Source organism: Pinus tabuliformis, chromosome 9, assembly GCF_031772625.1.
Source record: "Pinus tabuliformis cultivar Carrire ecotype Pingquan chromosome 9, CPIR1, whole genome shotgun sequence".
NCBI classification, from domain to species: Eukaryota; Viridiplantae; Streptophyta; class Pinopsida; order Pinales; family Pinaceae; genus Pinus; species Pinus tabuliformis.
The window spans coordinates 503,481,267-503,498,105 of NC_142307.1; positions in this window are offsets into that span (position 1 = coordinate 503,481,267).

Consider the following 16,839-nt stretch of genomic DNA (forward strand, 5'->3'; position numbering starts at 1 on the left):
GCTTATGTACCAGATTAGGTTTCCACCTAAAATGATGGTGTTCATGTGTGTTTCTTATGTGTGATGGCTTATTATTTTATTAATACACATAGTTACTATTTATATGGTTAATGAAGTACTAATGCACTGATTAAGGATCAACATATCATGAATTAACTGAATCATAAGTTTGTTGGGTATACATCGGTTGCTTTAAGGATGGTTGTGCATACACACTTGTTACCTTCATTGAAGTAGCGTATATAAATCTGAGTATGAAATGAAAAAGTTATTGATTTGATAATAATGATTCACCCCCCCTCTCAGTATTATTTCCAACTGTAATAACTCCTCCTTTAACTACATCCTCGGTGATAGATTGCAACAAGGATTTGATAAAACACTCAGCTAAAAGCTGCTTTGGAACAAAAGTTTTGACCCTTCGATGACGACGATGCCACTCATGAATATGATCAGAAATTTGAGTAGCAGTGGTCAATTTAAATTTGGTCAACAATTCCGTTCTAGTTTCATATCTGATGGGTAACTGGAAGTGGGTTAGAAATGTAGTGGCTAACGATGTGAAGTTGTCAAATGAAGCTTGCGGTTTTCGAACCAGTAAGCATTCATTGGAAAAGACGTATTATAACTAAATCATCATTCAAGGAGTTGGATGAACACCATAAATGAAAAGTCATAACGTGGTTGAACATATCTTCTCCAGGGTTTCCATTGAACTTAGGAATATCAGAAGGCAATTTGTGAGGAATCACTGACCACCAAGGCGCATACAGAATGAGATCATTGGTAAGCCGATTTAAATCTTGTAATTCAAGTGTTGCGACAAAAGGAAACTGTTAGTTTAGGTTGGGTTAAGTGTAACCAGGGTAACATGGAATTACTTGGGCAATATGCCTTTGCATACCAGCATAAGGAATCTACCGCTCGTAACCTTGATAGGGCTGAGTTTTTTGAGGAGGTACGGTATAAGGTGTTTGTTTGGCACCAGGATAAATTTGCTATGGTCCAAACCCAGCATACGCTTGTTGACCAAGACCTAGGTAAATTTGTTGTTGACTAAACCTAGCATAGGGTTGTTGACCATGTCCAGGATAAGTTTGGTGCTATTGGAATTGTTATTGTTGATATTGTGGCTGCATGGTTATTGATGTAATTGTTGTTTCCCACCAATGTAAGTTTGACCAGGTTGTGAATAAATTAGACCAATATAGGTCCATGTCATCCCAGTTAATGGTAAACTAGCCTGAGGTGTTGGATTCCACGCAGAAATAGTTGTTGTCAAATGGCCTGAGAAGACTGGGTCTGTAGACCTGAAACTTGAGGTTTAGAGGTTGAAGCACTAGCTTGCAAAGGTTGACATACAATTAACTGAGCTTGCGATTGTGGTAAAGTGTTAACGATAGGCGTAGTAGGTATGGATGAAACTGGTTTCATTGATTACGATGGATACACAAGCCATGGTTAAATGGTCATTATATGTTACTACTAAAGGTTCTATGTGACTGCTACATGAAGACACACAATCCTGTAGCCATCTGCACATCCCTTATCAAACCATAGCTAGAGCATCAAATTTAGAATTCAATCACCATGACCACTTGAGGATTGCAATTTTGATCCTTTAGTAGCCACATGAGCTCATATCATCTACCACATGATACTTGATCACTCATCAAATAACAAAATCTAATTGAAAGAGAATTTGCATGAAGGACAAACTTGCATCATAAAGCATCAATCAACAAGAGAACACAAAAAATTACATATCTTTCTCAAGAAATTAGAGAAGAGATGCACAACAACCATACCTCTGTTTATAAATTAAATATGACTAGATACAACAAGCACACAAGAGAATCCTAAGAGAAGGGAAACAACAATAGCAAGAAAACCTAGAGTACCTTGCCATATTATCACATGTAGATTCAAGGTCATCAAAGGAATCCTCCCAAACTACAACAACGTCTCGCACAAAAAACACTCATGGTAAGGCACATGTACAGAAATATCTAACCACAAAATTTGAACCTATTTTAGCTTGAATAACATCGCAAGTATATCAAGAAAAATGTTTTTTTCTCACCAAAATTATTAGTAGAGCAACCTCAACCTTATTTAGAAGTTGACTTCACTTTTCCACCACGACACCCACATGTGTGGGAGAGGGACGTGAAAAAAGTGAAAAGGACTTGAGAAACTAGGTTGTTATGATTTAGTTGTCATGGATGACAAGGAGCGCGAAGTGTTAGTGAGTCTCATCTGAGTTAACAAAAAACTCTTTGAATTTATTTTGCATTCAATGAAAAAATGAGAATAAAAAATTGAAAAAAAACAAAATAAATAAATAAACTAAAATAAAGAAATAAAAGTTGGACCTACCATCTCTTGGCATGCAAATATTAGCTTCTATAGGAAGGGACAAATTTTCTATAGGAAGAAAATAACTTCTATAGGAGAAAAAAACTGCTACAGGAAGAACTATGTTACTACACAAAGGAATAGTTTGCTACAGGAAGACAAATTCTGTATAGAATAGCCACTAGAACCTTAGGAAGCAATGAAATATTCAAAGGAAATGGAAAGGGTGCAAACACAGATGCTATAGGGGAAAACAAAACAACTAATGGAAATAACATAGTTTCCACATGAAGCTTGACAATGGATAGAATTTCCCTCAAACCTTAAGGAGGAGGAAAGAATCATGAGAGAAAGGATAAGTACATATTTTCCTAAAGTACCCACTGACAAGAAGACTGCAAAACTCTTTAATTTTATAACAACACATCTTGTACTTTTTTTTTAATTAAAGTTTAGAGTAAAAAAAATGAAGTATGGGTGTTTCTTTAAGCATGATGAGAAGGGGAATTGAATTGTTTAGAAAATTAATAATGAAATCTTCTCTCTTCCAAACAATGTGAACAAATTTTTCATTCTTCCCCTATGTTAAAAAAAACTGAAGCACACATAAAAAATCCAAAACCTATGGTAGCAAAGAGGAAAGTCATCATTTCATAGTGATAAGGTGGAGGATAACTTAGAAGAATAAAAATCTCATATTGAGTGGGGAGAAATCAAAGAAAGGATAAGAAGAAATGATAGAAAAGGAGCAGAAATAAAGTTATAGGCAAAGCTAAAGGAAGAAATTGAAGAGCATGTAGGGTTCCATTCAACAGAGGAAGGTACATCCACATCAGTGTGTGCTATATGGACTTTGTATCTATGATAAACACATTTTCCATAAGTGGGTAGCTACACTTAGAAGAACATAAATAAAGTGGTTTAACCTTTTCTTATAATAGATATATGAGATGAAGGAACTTTTTTTTGAGAGATTATTTGGCATAAATCACATGAAATTTCATTTGTCAACACGTTTCGAACCAACCAGTGTGGTTAATCATTAGGAAAAGTTTAAGAATCATATCTAGCTTTGCCATTGGATGTTCTTCTCTAACTATTTAATATGCAAAGCTATATCTGATTCTTCAACTTGTCCTAATGATGAACCACACTAGTTGGTTCGAAACATGTTGATAAATGAAATTTCATGTGATTTACGCCGAAGAATCTCTCAAAAATTTTATATGGATCACAGAAGCCTCAATTCAACAATGAAGGAACTTTCTTGTGATCTTTTTCTTCCCTGATCTCCTTTGAATTGCTCCCAAAGCTCCCACTTGAACTGAATTCGCTCAATTGGTACATATCAATAGAAACAGTAAACGAAAACGATCAAAGCATATGTGATATATAGACTACTATAAATCAATGGAATCGACAAAATTGAAATAGATAATCATCATAGATATGAACAAGAATATGAGAAAAGGAATAAATTACTTTACTATTGTATAAGGAAGAGTTACACCTAATGCAGCTCAATCCCCGTGTCGCTCATCCTGCTTCAATCCAACCCTCATCACACCGAAAGCACACCAATCCAGCAGCATAACATTACTTGACATGAACTCAAATCTAAAAAAAACAGTATTTCTGTAATCTTCAAATTCTAGCCCCCTGATCACTATGATGAGTGGTCAATTTATAGGGAAATATAGGTGGTTATGTCATAAATTGGGCATTAAATGGCTTTCCAGAATTGGAGTTAGCTTCCATGGAGAAAGGGATGAGAGGATAGAGGGGTAATTGATACATAGCCTAGCCAAGGTAGATCTCATAAGATGAGATAAGATCTGGGCATCATTCTAGAATGCTCTAAAATTATAGAATATTCCTAGAATCCAATGTGAATTTCGCTCATTCTCGCCCAACGCATGTCAAAGAGGGCCTACCCACTCTGCAGCATAGTTACCCTTGACCAAGGTTGCGCTGGTGTCCAAAGGAGCCATTCCAGTAGGGTTTGAGGGTAGGAAACTTCCATGGATGAAAGAATTCAATTTGATGACTTGTCCAGGGCATGTAACAACTGAATTAGGGTTTGATGAGCCCCAAATGTATACTAATCTGAATGTTGTGAATGATTATCCCGAATATACCTGTAATAGTTGTCCCCTAAAGCATGAAGTCAAAAATGATAATGTCGAGTGATAAGATTTATGATGTGATGAGGAGGATCTAAAGCCAACGGTGACCTACATCGATTACAATACATAATATCATGATATTTTGAATTTTTCATGAATTACTGAGAGAAGGCATACCCGTGCTTAGCATATAAGATTTTCGTTACATGTATGTAAATCAAATAGTCGTCTACAGATATAGACCAATGATAGGACGACTATCTGTATAAATCCATCATATAGATGATTTAGTACTCTCCTGAAATCGCAGCTCGGATGGATGAAACTAGATCTAGGGTCTTCTATCTCGTCCAATCATTTGCTCAGGTATGAGTCTAACCATGTGAAAATGTGATATGAAGTCGAACATGAGAAGACACCATCTAAATACCAGTCAATGATTTAAGGTGTCAACAGACGCGAGCGAAATCACCGATAATGATAATGATTCTCAAGGTACTACGATCCATTATGCATCGTGTGAATATATATTTTGATGTCGAATACCATACAAAGTCTTTTGGTTGAAGACTAGTGATGTTAACTTGTTGTCAAAAGTGAGAAACCTCCCATTGATGTATGCAAGTCTCAAGGTAATGGAAGGGTGTTTTTATGTCAACTTCTTGGATAATGTGTTGATGTCGTCAAGAAGCGACTCATCGTAGGAGGGCCTTGACCCATCAATGATATGAAATGAGTGTAATGATTTGGAAGGTAGAATATGATTGACAACACAAGGTTTAGGAATGGTGGTCATGAAAATGAAGGTATATAAGTATTGCAAAGGATGAAGTTTACTGAGTGACTTCTCTTGAACATGTTGATGACACTAAATGAATTGGCAGCATTGATCCAAAACCAAAGTGATGGATGGTATGATAGACCATAGGTATGATAACCATCAAGCAGATAACCCTGCCCAAATAGTCATAGAGATGAAGTGAAAGTGTCATGTTCAAGAGCAACTTTCTACCATAAAGTGATTTATCCCTCTTCCCATTTTCCCCAGTCATTGCTGACTAGTAGCTCTTTATTTTTTAACAAGCTTGAGGAGGATAACATATGCTTGTAGTATAATTCCACCCTTCAGGTGAATCCATCGCTATGTGACGGTTTAATGAGCCTAGCGAAGGTGAAACTCAATCGTGTCATCATGGAGAAGTTTGTCGCTATTTGATGTTTTAACGAGTTTAATCACAATGAGAACTTGGTCCTTTTCATGTTTAGAGAGTTTGAAAAAGGGACAAAAGGAAAACTCCACAAGTTCTTTTTCGTAAATTTATCTCTCAACTCCGAAAAAGCATAAAATAATACAAGAGAGAACCTATTGATCATGTTCGATCAATCTATTCCTATTTCTTAAGTAATCTATCTCAGTCCAGAAAAGGTTAAATTTATACTGAGTAGATGTCATTTCCAATCCATTTATGAGATGAAAAGGACAAGCATTTGGCAATATTTTCATATTTTGAGAGTCTGAAAAGAGCTTAAAGAGTACTCTAGGAGGTTTCTTTTTCAATGTTTAACAGAGTTTGAAAAAGAGATAAAAGTATGCTCTGTGGTCAAAAGTACAATTCACAATCATGCACACCAAATTCACTATATCAGCTGTAAACTTGCTCAAAGAACCACCAAATGGATTAAAGATACTTCTCTCATAGGTAAAAATAGGTAAAAACTATAATTTATTATTTAATGAACATGAAATAACCATAAAACAAGAATTTATCAAGTCATTTTCACAATTTGATATTTACCATTCAGTTTTGTGCTCTGTACCAATTTTTACCTCGAACATCAGCAGTTGATCGCAGGAGATTATGTCAATCATTCTTCGTACCATCAAGACCAAGTAGGAGATCTACCTCTTCTCTTTGATTAAGGTCACTCTTTTTCGGTTTCAGGTAATTTTTTTAGGGTTTTAGCATCAAGAAAAAGGGTACCTGTTGTGTAGTGCACTGTCTCAAGACTTGGGGCTGCACTGGGCAATTTCGAAATTGCTTTCTTCTATTTTACCCAAAAACACTCTAGTTTTTGCGTGAAATGGATCCTATCTAAGTCTATTCTTTGATTTTAGACATTAATCAGACCAGAATGGCTATTACTTGGCATGAAAGGGAACATGAAGAATAGGATATGGTTTCCCTAAATGATCTTGGTACCATTGAGGCCCTCAGAGACTGTGGGTTACTCAAATACTTCAAGCTATCCAGGATGAGGCAATAGTTTGAACTATTGCAGTTCTTAGTTCATTCATGGGATCCAGTGGAATAGGCTTTTTACATAGGGCACAAAGTGCTCCCTATATTGATCGATGATATTTACCTCCTTACATGATTGTCAAGGTGTGGTACCCCCCTAGCTCTTTTAGGTTCTGCCCATGGGGGTGAATCAGTAAGGGACTACATTCGACAATTCTGTCGGCCAGGTACACAACCTAGCAAAGATGGGAAGAAAAACATTAGGTATGTTTGTGATTTTCCCTTACAAATAATCCTTTTCACTGTCGTAAAGTTGGTGGGTAGTGCGACACTTCATCTGGCAAACATATCATACATGCAGTATGCGCTCGAGTGTCTTGAGCCAACCATATTCAATTGGAGTGAAGCAATACTTTCTTCGATGAAAGAATAATAGTCCAAAGTAGAGAGTGACAATACAAACATTTTGAGCTATGGTTCGATCTTGATTTCTTTTAACTTAGAGAGAATTCCATTGATGCAACCTCGACATGTGTCACTGAGTTTGACTGGTCCCAGAGATCCACGAATGCAAAGATGGATCGTGTTGATGGCTAGACATGTTGGTTAGTTATCAATCTCATTTCCTCCTGCATTCTTCAGTTGGCTTCATCAACAACAAATTGTCATCAAGGAGCATCCATATGCAGGGATGGAATTTCGTGGAGATTTGGATTTAAGATTACCAGTGGGTGCTCAATGGGGTGCTATAAGTAAATTGTTTTGACCATGTGTTTTGATTTTTATTTTTTTTAAGTTTTTACATGTTTTTGTATTTTTTGATGTTTCCAAGACTAAACTAAAATTTTTCTCATGCATATAGATGTTGGCATTGTTTGACTAACAGGTCATCAACATGTGGCGGGTGAACTAGTGTAGAGAAATTTCGAAATAGAAGTTCTCCAGGATTTGGATTTGACCGAGACACTAGCGGAGTTGTAGGATCATATAGAGGGGTTAACCCTCAGTATAGCAGATGTCTAGATCGAGGAGTTACTAATGAGGCTACAATGCCATGTTGTTGGTGTACCTAGCTGTTGGATGAGGCTATTGTGCATGATAGCTCAGGCAGTGACCTGTTATCATGATCATCATTAGGTCTACTTAGAATGATTTACTGTATGAATTTTGAGTTTTGACGTTAAATGACCAACATGTCTTGGACACAATATTTTGTAAAAACTTTAAGCATCTACCTATTTTACTTTCAGTGATTTTATATGGTTATGTGCAATCCTATTCAACTGTTGATGTGAATTGAAAATTTACTTTATACATGTGTCATAAATGCCTATTTTACGTTCCTTGAAATGTGTTTATATTCAATGTAATCAAAATGTCTTTCCAGGAGATGAACTCTAAGGAACATACGATAAATAATTGGATTTCATATGGTATAAACATTTGTAAGTTGGAGTACGACAAGTTGTGAATCCAGCCTAATAATGATTTGGTGAATGCCAAGAGAAATGGAATCAGAGAGGAGTTCAATCAATACGCTATACTCAGCTATATTGTTTTTAGAACGACCAGTAAAAATCCCTTGAAAAGTCACTAACTTTCCACTTCGAGCAAATATGGCCCATGCTACAGAAGATAGGTTTTCCGTACAATGACTAGCACCATCGGCGTTACCAACAAATGGTTCCAAAGATTCTAACATCTGCAACAAATGAAGAGCGTATTACTTTACCACATAAAATCTCTAGAAGTCACATTGTGACACACACACGCAATCAAAGCATATATACAATGTTTTTTACTACACACAATCAAGCATAGTAACGTTTCAGATACAATCCATTTCGGGGTTGCGACAATTGAATTCCATCATAATCAACTAACTCGTAAGCGCCTTTTTCCAAAACACACTTAACAATATAGGGGCCGATCTATAATGGTTCAAATTTCCCTGCTCCTAATTTATCATCTTCCTTATCATAAAGCAAGACCAGGTCTCCTTCCAAGAATATGTGAGGCTTGACATTTCGATCGTATTGCACCTTAATTCATTTCTTATAAGCTTTGTTGGCCAATGCGGCTTCACGATGTGTTTCATCTAGATGGATGAGTTCTAAGAAACGTGATTCTTCATCAGAAGTGTTAGGTAACAGGCCAATTGCGAGCTTTAATGATGAAATTTTACATCGTACGCGTAGGATTCCCTCTAGCCCATACACCAACTGAGAAGGTGTGAATCCAGTTGCATTTCTTATTGAGGTTTGGTAAGCCCACAAAGCTAAGTATAAATTGAAATGCCTATTTCATTTATGAACTCCTATGTTTCGTTGAAGCATTCTCTTAAGGATTTTTTTTATGGCTTCCACTTTTCCATTAGCTCGGGGATAATAGGGAATAGAACTATAATGTGAAAGTCCTAACTTGGCAGTTAATTTAGTCATCATATGGTTTCGAAAATGTGAACCATGATCTGTAACTACAATGTGGTAAACCAAACCGTGAAACCACATGGTTGAAGAAAAAATATCAGTTGTCTCACCAATATTGTTTATTCTAGCCATCATCTCGACCCATTTGGTAAAGTAGTCCATGACGACAATAATATACCCATGCCCCCTGACCAGGTGATGGTTACATGTCATGAATTCAATGCCCCATTTTGCAAATGGTCCAACAACGATGATAGGATGTAGTGGTGCAAGTGGTAATTGAGTTTTACGGTTAAAAATTTGGCATGCATGACAACTTTTTACAACAATAATGAAATCATTAAATATGGTTAGCTAGAAGTAACCAGTCTAAAGAATCTTCTGTGTAGTACCATAACTAGATAAATTTCCACCACAAGCACCAAAATGCAATCATTCAAAACTTTCTCAGCTTCCTCATGTGTGAGGAACCTCCATAAAATCATATCGATACCACGACAGTAAAGGGTGTCGCAAATGATTAGATAATCTTTGGCTTGATATCAAATATGTTGTTGTTGAGAGTGAGAGGTATCGGTCTAGAAAGTTTTGGTTTAGAGATATATCAGTATATCTCCATACCAAGGGCAAGATGATGAAATCAGAAATAAAGACTCATCTAGAATTGATGGTTTTGTTGTTGAGTCGATGTCGGTAGAGGTAAGGTCACAAAGAAGCTTGGAAAAAACAAGAGATTTATTTGACTTGGATTTGGTGAATTCCAAATCAAATTCCTGCAAAATGACAACCCATTTCAAATATTTTTCCCCCATAAATTGATGTGATAAAATGTATGTCATAGGGTTTCAATCGAAAATAAGAGTGGTCTTTTGGAGTAGGATATAATGGCGAAATATTTGTATAGCTTGAACGGTAGCCAAAACTAGCTTTTTAACATAAGAGTACTTAACTTCCATATCATTGAGATTGCAACTCAAGTAATAGATCAGATTTTCACTCCCATATTCTTCTTGGACTAAAACCATAGCAATGGTTGTACTTCTAGTGGCAAGATATAAGAAATAGTCATTTTGCTAATTAGGCGCATACATTAATGATGCTCGAATCAAGGTATCTTTGAGAGCATTAAAGGAAGCTTGCACAACCTAGTCCCAATTGAAGGGAAATCCCCTTTTCAAAAGATGAGTAAATCCTTTAGCCATTCGACATAGTTGGGAATGAATCTCCTTAGAAGGTTAAGCTTCCCTTGGAGTCTCTGTAACTGGAGTAAATCGGGAGGAAGCAGATCATGAATTTCCTTAACCTTCAAAGGGTTGAGTCAAATTCCTTCTTTAGACACTACGAAACCAAGGAAACAAGCAGAACCAACACAAAACACACATTTATGTGGGTTGAGTCAAATTTTGTAGTGTCGACATCATAAAAACATGGCTATCAAATGTTGTGGGTGATCAACTCGTTTCCATGAATGAGTAGGTAAATCATCTAGATAGGGTTGAACAATGTGTTTGATGTCATGGAAGGCATAATTCATTGCTCTTTGAAAATTTTCCCCAACGTTCTTCAAAACAAAAGGGAGTTTCCTATATGCGAATGTGCCCCAGGGACAAATAAAGGTAGTTTTGTATTGGTCTTTTTGGTGGATATTGATTTGATTATAGCCAGAAGAGCCATCCATAAATGAAAATATTTCACATCAAGCATAGTCATCAATTATCTAGTCAATAAAGGGAGTGGGATAGTTGTCTATTAGACAAGAATTATTAGCATCCCTGTAATCAACACACGTATTGTTTCTTATTTGTTCATGATAGGAACAAGATTGGAAACCGAATCGGTAAGAGGAACGGGATATGTGAAACCATCATGCAAAATTTTTCAATTCTTCTTTCATGGCAACAGCCTTCTTTGGACGAATAGGATGGAGGCACTATCATGTTAGTTTGACATCAAGATACATTTTAATCTCATCTTCAACTATACTAGAATCAATACCTGGCATTTTCCTCATACGACTAGGAGAATATATCTCGGAATTCACGCAAAATAGCACGGTAAGTTTCAAGTTCTAATGGAGAACAAGATTTGTCAACATGGATGTTTTCTACAATTCCAAGCTTGGTCGAAAATGATAGAGATAGTTTCTTCAATATTCAATAAGTTTCATTTTGAATCGACTGTGTCTATAAATACATAATTCCAAAGGAAATCAACAATTGAAGGGTGATTTAGTTCATTTTGGAATATCTTCTATGTGATCTGGAAGATGGGATTGATGATCATAATCTCACCATGTTTCTTCTTCTATCATCATTCATTGGATGGTTCCTTCATTAGTATAAAATGTACGTGAAAAAGGATCAGAGGAATTACCATATTCCAATGAACAATCAACCCATACAATTGGTGATGATGGATTTGGATTTCTTGTGCAAGCCAAAATGATTGATTGTTATGCATGCTCAATGGGGCTTACAGGCATCGTTTCATTACACATATCAACTTCGTGATTGTTGGAAATATTCCATGAATCAGATGAAGTGGAAGATATCATGTTACAAGTCTCAAATTTTGAAACTTCCACCATTTGTGATAGCGACGATAGCGAAAAGGTACCCATTAGGGAAGAATCTTTGAAGAGACCTACTCCGACATTCTGAAGAGATAACAGGGGTCTGTGAACTAAATAAATGCTTCCAGTTGCCTGTGAACTAGAGGCGAAGAAGGCGAGTTGATAAATTACTGTGATTCCGCCTTTATGAGTGAAAGCGATCATAAGAAAGTAAGTCAAAAGCATAGTAGCCATACCATAAACCCACGGTCTTCCTAGTAAAATTTGTAGTCAAGGGGTCCATCAACGACCTCAATTTCTACAGTTACAGTTTTTCCCCCTACTTTTATCTGCAGGTTACTCGAAATTCCACAAGGTGTATAAGTGCAACTGTCAAAAGCTTTTAACGTTTTAGGTGATCATGACAAAGGCGGTGAACCAAGTGTTTTCCAGCAATTCATTGACATGATACAAGTATATTCACCCTTGTCAACAATGGTTGGGTGAACGAGTTTATTCAAAGCTTTTAATTGGATCAAGAATGCTAATTGTGCCGATAATTGTAGCGTATAACCTGCATGGTTAAAAACCACACGATTGGAATCTGTTGGATAAATTCCACCAATTACTGACAACAAAGTCTGCTTTTGGGAGGGATAGTCTTGAAGCACCTCATGCGTCGACATAGAAGAAGGTGATTGAGCCAAATCTTATACTATGTTGTAATTTTGCACTGCTCGAGCTCAAGGGTTAAATGTATATCTATGTACAACTCCCTTAGGTAGTTTTATTGTTAATTATGGTGCAATGGGTGGTTGAAAGAAGTCTGACGAAGTTGAAGTCAAAGCATTGGGCTGATATGTAGCCTGGTTATTTGACGACAACAATGGATTACCATAATCTTTACTTTGTGTAGTCACCAAAACATTAGTTTTATGCATAGTGCCAGATGTTATAAGCACTTGTGAAGTGGAAGCATGATCTGTAGCAACCAAATGAGTCTCTGGATTTAGAAAAGCGCATGTCAACATAATGAATGTATTAGAAGTCTTATGAAGTTTTGAGAATTCAGAGTGGTGAGGACAGTTTCGTGTAAAGTTCTCCTCATTATAGATTAAACATGGATAACGAGGTTTCGTAGCTAGAGAATAGGAATCAGACGATCTCTCTTGAGGGGGAGCATTTTGTTTCCTTTTGGCTTTCCCCTTTTTCTTTCTTCCAGGTTACTTTTCATTTTTACCTTTGTGAGATGACCTGACATTTATTTCGGAAGCAAGTGTATTATCAGATGCACTAGAAGTTTGATTTGAAATAGCAAGTGTTTGACTATATGTTGTACTTGCTGTTTGGGTGCTTGAAGAACCAATCACACCATCACCCGCATTAGAGTCCTTACTGGATGGAGGTGGCAGAATAGTAAAAAGTAGCCTAGGTGCATTTGGAATCTTATCATAGAGCATGCCAGACTGGGTGTAAATCAAATTTAAGTATTGGGCACGAGAAATTACTTGTTGTTCAGTAACTGTTGGCATTATGATACAGGTGTTTTCCTTGATAGAATCTCACATAGATGATAGTTCACAATGCAACAGGCAAACAACAAAGGATTACAGAGCAGATTCCAGAAATGTTTTAAGAAGTATATGCTGGTTCATTTTGTCCAAGTAGCGTATACACAAGGGTTAGCAGAACAAAAGGAGCATATACATTTGCACGCACTTTCACAGAAGGAAAAGAATGTATGGGATGGAAAGTCAAGGTTTTGGTCCAAGGTATTGGTCTGAGGTACCTTTTCCAAGGTATTTGTCCAAGGTATTTGGTCCAAGTTATTGGTCCGAGGTTTTTCGTCCAAGGTATTGGTCCTAAGTGGTTTTGGTCGAAGGTATTCAGAAAGAACTAAAACTATATAAGGAGGAGAAGATCATTAGGCCATGGTGTGCGAGTAATGAATATTTTATAAAGAGTGAGATCAAAATAAAATATGAATGTTATGGGTCTCTTGTGCTTTTCTTGATCTAAACTAAGGATGAACCCTAGTGGTTGATGGGGGATGAGATCTGATGATGGATCAGGATCATGAGATCTAAAATGAATTATTATTGTATGGTTTGATCATGTATAGTATAGATCTGAATGCTAACTGTGAGTTACTCTGTAAATGTTCTGACCTGGGTATGACTGAAGTCTGGAGTAGTTGTGATGTTCTAAGTTAGCATTTGCAGATTTGTACGTTGGTTGGCTTTGGTAAAATCCCGTATACACGCTGGTTCGACACATCAAAGTGGCATATACATTATGAAATATGATATTTGAAGTTGCAGTTGGTTATGGTTGTTGCTGTAGAGTTCTAGGTTCTGCTTTGTGTTCTTGTGATAGTGTTATGAATGTTGAGATTGATTAATTGTGATTTACTTTGGTGACGACATATTTTAGTGATTGTTTGTATAGCAGTGGTGATCGATTTTGAGCTTCAATGTTGTTGATGGGTCCAGTATGAAAATTTGATGAAACGTGGCCTTCATATTGTTGTGTTGTGTACGAGTATTCAGTCTGAAAATTTATAAAATGTGGTCCCTTGAGGAAGAGAGAAAGTTGTAGCCTTTTGTAGGTCAGTGCCTACATACTGGTAAACATATCAGCTAGTACAAGAGTTAAGGTGTTGGAGTTCCCTTTCTGTAGCAGCTGGAAAATGAGTGAAGGTTGGAGCTTGCTCTAGGTTGGCACCTACATCCTAGTAAACGGATTGGCTAGTGCAAGAGCTAGGGTGTTGTAGCTCCATTCCAGTAGAAGTTGGAGAATGAGAGAAGGTTGTATCCTTTTGCAGGTGGGTGCCTGCGTATTGGTTTGAGCCTACACCAGTACAAGATTGTTAGTAGGTTTTTGTTATATTAAAAGAAGACAACAACATGCAGTTTTTGTCTCGCATTGGATTTCCACCTTAAATCTTGGTGTTCACATGTGTTTCTTATGTGTGATGGTCTATTATGTTATTACTACACATAGTTACTGTTTATATGGTTAATGAAGTACTGATGCATTGATTAAAGATCAACATATGATGAATTAACTGAATCATAAGTTTTCTAGATATACGATGGTTTCTCTAAAGACAGTTGCGTGTACACGTGTGTTACCTTCATTGAAGTAGCGTATATAAATCTAAGTATGAATGATGATGATATTGATTTGATAATACTGATTCACCCCCCGTCTCAATATTATTTCCAACAATTGGTATGAGAGTGAGTCATTTAGAAGAAGATTGATCGCTTGAACGAAGATCTTTCAAAGTGAACAATCATGAAGGTGTGGGATCTATCAGACCACGAATCTTCGATGGGAACAACTTGGTATATTGGAAAACATGAACTAGAGTGTATATTCAATCACTTGGATCTCATGTTTGGGAAATTGTTGAGAAAGGATATCAATATCCAATAGGAGTCCCCATGGATCCAGCAGAAAGGAAAACATATGAAATCAATGCCAAAGTTGTCAATGCCTTATTGAGAAGTCTATCAAAATTAGAAATCGTCAAAGTCATGTAGCTCAACACAACCAAGAAAATATGGGATAGAATCATTTAGAGCTACAAAGATGACTCCCAGGTAAAACATGATAAACTACAAACTCTCAAAATCTAGTATGAAACTCTCAAGATGCATAGTGATGAAAGGATTTCTAGTTATTTCTTGCGAGTAGATGGGATTATAAATCATATGAGAAATCCAGGTGAAGAGATAAAGGCAACTACTTTAGTTGAGAAAATTTTGAGATCTTTGTCTTCTCAATTTGAGTCAAAATTGTCTTCCTTAGAAGAAAAATAAGATCCTCAAACTATTATTCTGACTCAACTCCATGGAATCCCAATTGCCTTTGAAATGAGAGAAGGAGGTCCTTCAAACATGAGAGAAGCCACTTGTAAAGCATCAACAAAGGGAAAATAAAAGGAAGAGCACAATGAATCAGGACACATTTTAGAAGAAGAAGATGAGGTAAGGAACTCCAATGCAAAATCTGAAATAGTCAACAAGGAGATAAAACGTCAACCCCATCAATAACCAGGGAAAGGAAGACCTCAAAGAAAAACATTTCCACCTAAGTATGGAAGGGATACTTGTTTCTTTTCTCAGACAAATAATATTGAATGTTTTAAATGTCATAATTTTGGACATGTTGTAGCCAGATGCGAAAACAGAATGGTTCAAGACCGTCACATAGAAAGATCATCAGTTTTGAGGTACTTCAAGGGATATTGTTTTTCTTGTAATATGTTTGGTCACAAATCTATTGATTGTGATAGAAGGAATATGAAACATGTAAGATGCTATGCGTGTAACAAGTTTGGACAGAAATAAAAGGAATGCAGGAGAAAATTTCAACCACCATACCAAAAGGAGAAAACATCATCACAATCCAAGGTATTGAAGAAGATGGAATTGTTGTCAGAAAGATGTGGCATAGCTTAGTTTGTAGAAATAATAGACCCAGGGGGATCTGAAAGTATAAAACTTTAGTATTACAATTCTCATACGCAATTATTATGAAGAGAAATTGCATATATAAGCGAGTCAGAAGCTACAAAGTCATAAATATTGTTTTTTGAAGAAAAAGCAGTGGGAGAGACTTAGGAAAAGGGGTCTGATATGGTTCAGTCAATTACCAATTATATGTTATGTTCTAATTGATGATGGTTATAGTTTATTGATGATATGCGGAAGTACTTTTGGCCCTCATAAGATGTTAAAAAGTTGATGAATAAATGGTTCATCGTGATGCCTTAATGATTCTTATTAGTATTTGTAATGACAATATCTGACAATGAACAATTGGCACAGGCCTAGGGGAAGCATATTCTTGTAATAATGCATTGTTTGCATTATGTTAGAAGATCTTGGTACATGAATATGCTTATATTTGTTGATCCACATAGCTTTTTTGATTCAGATGACCCTTTTGATGATGGACATATACAGGTTGTTGATCTTTACGCTGCTGGAAGATGCTAATGGTGCAGTTCATATATGGTGTCTGATAGTTGCTAATGACTATAGTGATCTTGCTTATATTGTTAATCCTTGTTATAAATGTCATGTATATCATTCGATGTAAAGGTCATGTAAAGACCTATGAGG